The sequence below is a fragment of the Acinonyx jubatus genome, chromosome A1 (assembly GCF_027475565.1).
Source record: "Acinonyx jubatus isolate Ajub_Pintada_27869175 chromosome A1, VMU_Ajub_asm_v1.0, whole genome shotgun sequence".
Taxonomy (NCBI): domain Eukaryota; kingdom Metazoa; phylum Chordata; class Mammalia; order Carnivora; family Felidae; genus Acinonyx; species Acinonyx jubatus.
The window spans coordinates 119,131,560-119,138,747 of NC_069380.1; the positions used below are offsets into that span (position 1 = coordinate 119,131,560).

Consider the following 7,188-nt stretch of genomic DNA (forward strand, 5'->3'; position numbering starts at 1 on the left):
ACATCAATATTGTCTTATATGACACAAAACGTTGTAGATGTTATGTGTATTAATAATACTATACAAAAAAGAAAAGATAATATGAAAAAGAAACTCATTTATTTACATTATTTATATAATGATTCATGCATAGATAGCAAAGAAGCAGCATTATGATTCCTTTATGGTAGCCTATTATAACCAATACATCTGTTTTATGGTGGCCTAGTCTATACACTAATATTTTTATGGCATATACTATTACAGTCCTATTTATAATACAGTATTGGAAACGTTACATTAAAAAAATCATTTATGATGATAGGTTGATACCCAGTGTTTCCAATTAGGAGACAGAGAGACACATACTGTATGGTAATATAATTATCTGAAATCAAAGTTACAAAACAGTAACAAAACTAACACATTAATTTTTTTAAACTAATACACTATTAATTTTATATTAAATATCACACGCCTAATGCCTATATGTAAGGATAGGCTAATCAATTCCATACAGGTTTTGCACCTGATGTTCTCCACACTGAATACTTAGGTGGTGATGATGATGTTGCAGAAACCTGTCCTCCAGTTCTTGACGTACAGTACTAGATTTCCACACCAGGACACTCACACACAGACACAACAGATAAGTTTATTAACTCTATCGCCTGATGACTATTTACTATTTATTAAGCGGAAGCCGATCATCATAAAGTTCTTGGTCCTTGTTGTTTTTACCTTCAGTAGGCTGAGGAGGGGGAAAAAGAAGAGGGGCTGGTCTTGCTGTCTCAGGGGCAGAGGAGGGGGAGGGGGAGGCAAGAGAGGCTGCACACTCAGTGTAACTTATGGAACAACAGTGTAATTTCTGCCTGCCTTTTGCTCTTTCATTTTTCTCAAAATGTTTCTACACAGTACCAATCCTCCTTCCATTCTTTGCTTTAGCTTCAGTGCCTGTATCATAAAGGAGTCCATGTTTTAAAGGAAGGTCAAAGCAGTGTGAATGATCAGAACCCTTCTACCATATTGTCTATTCTCATTGTGTTTGCTGGAACTGCTTCTTCTATGTCTTCTTCCTCACTGTCTAGTACTAGTTCAGAAGCACTCACCTCCAGCAAGTCATGATTTGTTAATTACTCTAGTGGGGTGTCTATTAGCTCTTGAACTTCTATAGGATCCATACCTTGAAACCCTTTGCACCCCGCCTTTTTTTTTTTTTGCTATACCCCTCTCTCTTTCATAATATCCTTGTCTCTGTCAAAAAAAACCCTGTAAAATTATGCATAACATCTGGACAAGGTTTTCTCCAGCAGGAACTTATTATTTGGAGCTTTATGACTTTCATGGTTTTTCTATAACAATGATGGCAACTTGAATGGTGTCATCCTCAGACTTTCATGATGTTCTCACTATCAGCATTCTTTCCCATAGTGTTGACAATCCTTTCATTATGACCTGCTGATCTAGATGGTGAATGAGAGATATCGTTTTAGGGGCACAGAGGCCACTTCAACACCTCTGGTGTTGAACTAATGGGGCCCTGGTGTGTCAGGGGTATCGTCCAATATAAAAGGAACTACAAAAGGTAGCTTCTTACTTGGAAGGTACTCCTGCCTTCAAAGAAAAAGTATCAATGGAAACAATGAAGAGAAAAGGTTCTCATCATCTATGCCTTCCTGCTGTACAACCAAAAGACTGGCAGCTGGTGTTTGTCTTTTCCCATCAAGACTTGAGGCTTAGCAGCTTTATGGATAAGGGCAGCTCTGAACACCCAACAGCATGTGCACAAAACAGTAGAGATAGCCTATTGTTTTCTGCCTTAAATCTTGTGCTTACTTCTCTTCCTAATTAATGTCCTTTGTGGTATTTTTTTCCAGAATAGAGCACTTTGATTTGCATTAAAAACCTGTGCAGGCAGATAGCCTTTCTCAATGATTTTCTTTATGGCGCCTGGGAACTTGTCTGCTGCCTTTTGGTCCGCAGATGCTGCTTCTCCTATTATATGGGCATTTTTAAAGCAAAGCTTTTTCTAAAATTATCAAACCATCCTTTGCTGGCACTCACTTCTCCAGCTTTAGATCTTGCACCTTCCTTTTGATTTAAGTCGTCATATAAAGACTTGGCTTTTTTTCTCTAATCATATTAGAGTCTGTAGGTGTCTTTCTTGTAGCAATCCTGTACCCACATAAAAGCTACATTTTCAGTATAAGAAGATATTTTGCAGGGCCGCCTAGGTGGCTCAGTCAGTTAAGCTTCCAACTTTGGCTCAGGTCATGATCTCTCAGGTCATGGGTTTGAGCCCCACCTCAGGCTCTGTGCTGACAGCTCAGAACCGGAGTCTGCTTTGGATTCTGTGTATCCTTCTCTCTGGGGCATCTCTCCCCTGCTCATCCTCTGTCTGTCTGTCTCTCTCTCAAAAATGGTAAGCATTAAAAAATACTTTAAAAAGAAGACATTTTGCAAAAAGTGCGAGGTTTTTGTACCTGCTGAAGTAGCTGCAATGATGGCTTCACGATTTTCTTTTCTCTTTTCACGGTTGTTCTTAGGCTAGATTCATCTCAAGGTGGTAGATGATCACCACAGCAGACCTCTGTGTACAGTACATATCAAATAATTCACCTTTTTATTGTAATGTCATAACTTTTCTATGCTTCTTTTGAGCACCTCCAGCATCACTAATGGCACTTCAGGTGGGTCCCATAGTGTTATTCACAGTCTATAGTATTGTATTAAACATAATTGAAATACATGAGAACCACAAGACATCAATTTTTATTTTGACACCCCATTTACCAGAGAGACGGAGTGTTCTGGCAGAGATGATTATCGTCACACAACACGTTAAGCAAATATTCCCAACAGTTGAGGGGTAACAGGAGGTAGCTCAGAAGTACAGAAGCATTATTACAGTGTACAATTAGCTATATAGTTAACTTCATGCATTTATGATGTAATGTTATATCTGTATGTTCATTCACGTTTTTCGTGAATTTGGCACCATGTACAGTTATAATCTGTGTTGATATGTGTTAGTTGTGATAAATTTTAACTTTTTATACTAGATTTGTGCATATGTTATGGTAGTAAATGATAAAATAGGCTAGTATCTATGCATATTTTACTCATTCGTGGCATGCCTAATTTTTTTCTCATTGTTAAAAAGATTTCTATGCTAGCTCTTCATTTGTGAGTTTTTTCACGTTGACCTCAATGTCCAAAAAATTTTCCAATATATGTATTGATAAAAAACCATGTCGAAGTTGATCTATACAGTTCAAACCTATGGTGTTCAAGAGTAACTGTATGGCTTTTTTGTGAAGGTCGTCCTGGTAGTAATTGTTTTGAATGAGAGGGCCATTAGATACTATAACTACAGGAAACTTTAAACATTAGGCATTTGTGACTCCACCCACTCCATTCAATCTTTTGATCATTTGCCTTCCCGTGAATTTGTCTATAGAAGGAAAATTGTGCTGTTTAAACTAACTCAAGCATTCTTTTCCATTTTTGGAAGTGAGCTTTTGAAAATAATATAATTTACCACATACTTCCTCACCCAATTCTTAGATGTAAGCCAGATCACAAATTCAGAATCCCTTGAATGAAATGGAGTCCAAAACTCAGTATCCTAAATATTTCATCCATCCTTTCTCCTAAGGACCTACAGCTGTTTCCAAGGGAAAGGGAAACAGTCACATATTTGAGGAATGATTAAATATGGGCTTTGAGACTATACTAATCCCTTAGGAATTCAACCTCCACTGTGGTTTACCCAGAAGAGTACTATCAAGGTTGATAATAAAGATTTTTTTTGTAAATTCATCTCATAGAGGACCAAATAGGTTTAAGAACCCACACTGCGATCATTTTCTCAGTTCCTGAATGCATAGTAGGAAGACACTCACTTGATTGTTGTATGAATCCCTGCTTCCACTTCCAGACCTATGGAGTGAGACCTATTGTGGTAGAAAGGACCAATCAGAAGCCTTTACAACTGCTCCCATCGCCTCCAAACACACACACACACACACACACACACACACACACACGATCACAAAATAGTAAACTGAAAGCAATATATTTCATTCCTTGAGAAATTACAGAGATTATTGGCAGTATCAAAGATGTGAAATACAGAGTAGTGATACCTACAACATTTTGCTTACCTCTTTGGCCTGTGCAGCTGATATGTCTTAGAGAATTCGATTGAATTCTCATATACTTAATCAGGAAGTGACTCCATCTGCAGCTGCTATTCCACATATTGTCTGTTTATTAGTGTAAATCAACAGAGACTCTGGCATCTGATTTGCATCTATCGATCTGGCAAATGCCTTTTTACTTTATACCAATTAGCAAAGTCAGTCAGATACAGTCTTCTTCCACTTGATAGGGGAAACAATTTACTTCACTGTCTTTGTTCAGGCTTAACAGTTTCCTGGCTTTCTGTCAAAATCTAGCATGTAGGAATCTTACTCATTTTGCCATCCCACAAGGCATCATATTGGGCTACAAATATATGATATAATGCCAATTAGATCTATTCAGCAGGAATGATGTGGTGAGATACATGTGTGTCAGAGAGTAAGAGATAAAAATCTAAAACTATCTAGGTGCCTTTGACCTCATTGAGATTTTTTAGAGGTTCACTGGGTCTGGAGCATAGCTATGTATTCCCTCCAATGTGAAAGACCACCTGTGCCTTTTAGTTCCTTTAATAAGAGAGAGGCACAGTACTTGGAGAGTGTCTTTAGATCCTAGATCAATAGACACCATATTTGAAAGGGTTTCGTAAGCCCATTTATGAAATCATCTGTAAGACTTGCTTTTTAGAGTGAAGTCCAGAGAAAGAAGAAGAGTTTCAATTGGATCAGGCTGGATTTCAAGCTGTGTCTCTATTGTGGCTAATGACCTGACATAAGATTCTCAAGAGTCTTTCACTGATCAGGATGCTCTACCGAGCTTCTGGTAAACTCTGATGGAATAATGACAACACAGGTACTCAGAGGTTGGAGAGAAATATCTCAAAACTATTTTTCTATTGAGAGATAGTTTCTGCTAGTTACTGGAACTGGTAGAAATGAATGCTTATTCATTGAATAATGCTTACAACTGATTCTGCAAACTGAGTTTCCAGTCATTAACTGGGTATTTACTACTCATAAATTTGAGCATGCAGAGAAGCTCTCTTTCTCATGAAACTGAATTAGTATGTATAAAAAGAAGCTCAGGTATGTCTTTAAGGTACAAGCAAGTTATGTGAACTATTGATTCTGACTTTCTTGACATTTATGCCTACTGCATTGCCACCTCTCCATCAACACACACCTATGGCCTTGTAGAGATTTTCCTCTACCAGATAATTAAGAGTAAAAATGGAGCCCCATTACTGAGTATCTTGCATGATGTCCTGACATTGGCTAGAAAGAGACAGCTGTAGCACTAAAACTCCACTCAGGGCTGGCCTTCAATAATACTATGGAAAGGAAATTCTTCCAGTGAGTAGAACAGGGAATAGCGCATTTCGTTGAGCACTTTCTTCTGGGAAGAGAGATGGCCTGAAATACAGTCTCTAATGATACATAGATGGTAGCTAACAGTTTGATAATATGGTCAGAGACTTGGGAGTAAAAAGATTGGAGAATAGTTTGCAGTCAGACCCCTTGCAATGGGGTCTACTCGTTTCATCTATGGTGGAGGCTGGAGCAGGGACTGGATGAACAGTGTATCCACCCCTAGCCGGTAATCTGGCTCATGCAGGAGCATCCGTAGATCTAACTATCTTCTCACTTCACCTAGCAGGTGTTTCTTCAATCCTGGGTGCTATTAATTTTATTACCACTATTATTAATATAAAACCCCCTGCCATATCTCAATACCAAACACCCTTGTTTGTGTGATCAGTTTTAATCACTGCAGTCCTGTTACTTCTATCACTCCCAGTTTTAGCAGCAGGAATCACCATGTTATTAACAGATCGAAATTTAAATACCACATTCTTCGATCCTGCTGGGGGAGGAGATCCTGTCTTATACCAACACCTATTCTGATTTTTTGGTCACCCAGAGGTCTACATTTTAATTCTACCCGGTTTTGGAATAATCTCACACATTGTTACCTATTATTCAGGCAAAAAAGAACCATTCGGCTACATGGGAATAGTTTGAGCCATAATATCAATCGGCTTCCTGGGCTTTATCATATGAGCCCATCACATGTTTACTGTGGGGATGGATGTAGACACACGAGCATACTTTACATCAGCTACTATAATTATCGCCATCCCTACTGGGGTAAAAGTATTTAGTTGACTAGCCACTCTCCACGGAGGTAATATTAAATGGTCCCCCGCCATACTATGAGCTTTAGGTTTTATTTTCCTGTTCACCGTAGGAGGCTTGACAGGAATTGTACTGGCAAACTCTTCACTAGATATCGTTCTTCACGATACATATTACGTAGTAGCCCATTTCCACTATGTCTTGTCAATAGGGGCAGTATTCACTATCATAGGAGGCTTCGTCCATTGATTCCCCCTATTCTCAGGATACACTCTTGATAATACTTGGGCAAAAATTCACTTCACGATTATATTTGTGGGCGTCAACATAACATTCTTCCCTCAACACTTCCTAGGCCTATCTGGAATGCCACGACGTTATTCTGACTACCCAGATGCATACACAACTTGAAACACAATTTCCTCAATAGGCTCTTTCATTTCATTAACAGCAGTTATACTTATGGTTTTCATGGTATGAGAAGCTTTTGCATCCAAGCGAGAAGTGGCCATAGTAGAATTAACCACAACTAATCTTGAGTGATTACGTGGATGTCCCCCTCCGTACCACACATTTGAAGAGCCAACTTATGTGTTACTAAAATAAGAAAGGAAGGAATGGAACCCTCTTTAACTGGTTTCAAGCCAATGCCATAACCATTATGTCTTTCTCAATTAAGAAGTATTAGTAAAATAATTACATAACTTTGTCGAAGTTAAATTATAGGCTTGAATCTATATACTTCCATGGCATATCCCTTCCAACTAGGCTTTCAAGATGCCACATCTCCTATCATAGAAGAGCTCCTACACTTCCATGACCATACATTGATAATTGTATTTCTAATTAGCTCATTAGTCCTCTACATTATCTCATTAATACTAACAACCAAGCTTACGCATACAAGCACAATGGATGCTCAAGAAGT

General features: G+C 38.4%; 1 pseudogene; it reads left to right on the forward strand.

The window, feature by feature from the left end:
* The first annotated feature begins 6,048 nt into the window (after positions 1–6,048).
* LOC128315599 (cytochrome c oxidase subunit 1-like) lies at positions 6,049–6,941 on the forward strand (annotated as a pseudogene).
* Positions 6,942–7,188: the final 247 nt, after the last annotated feature.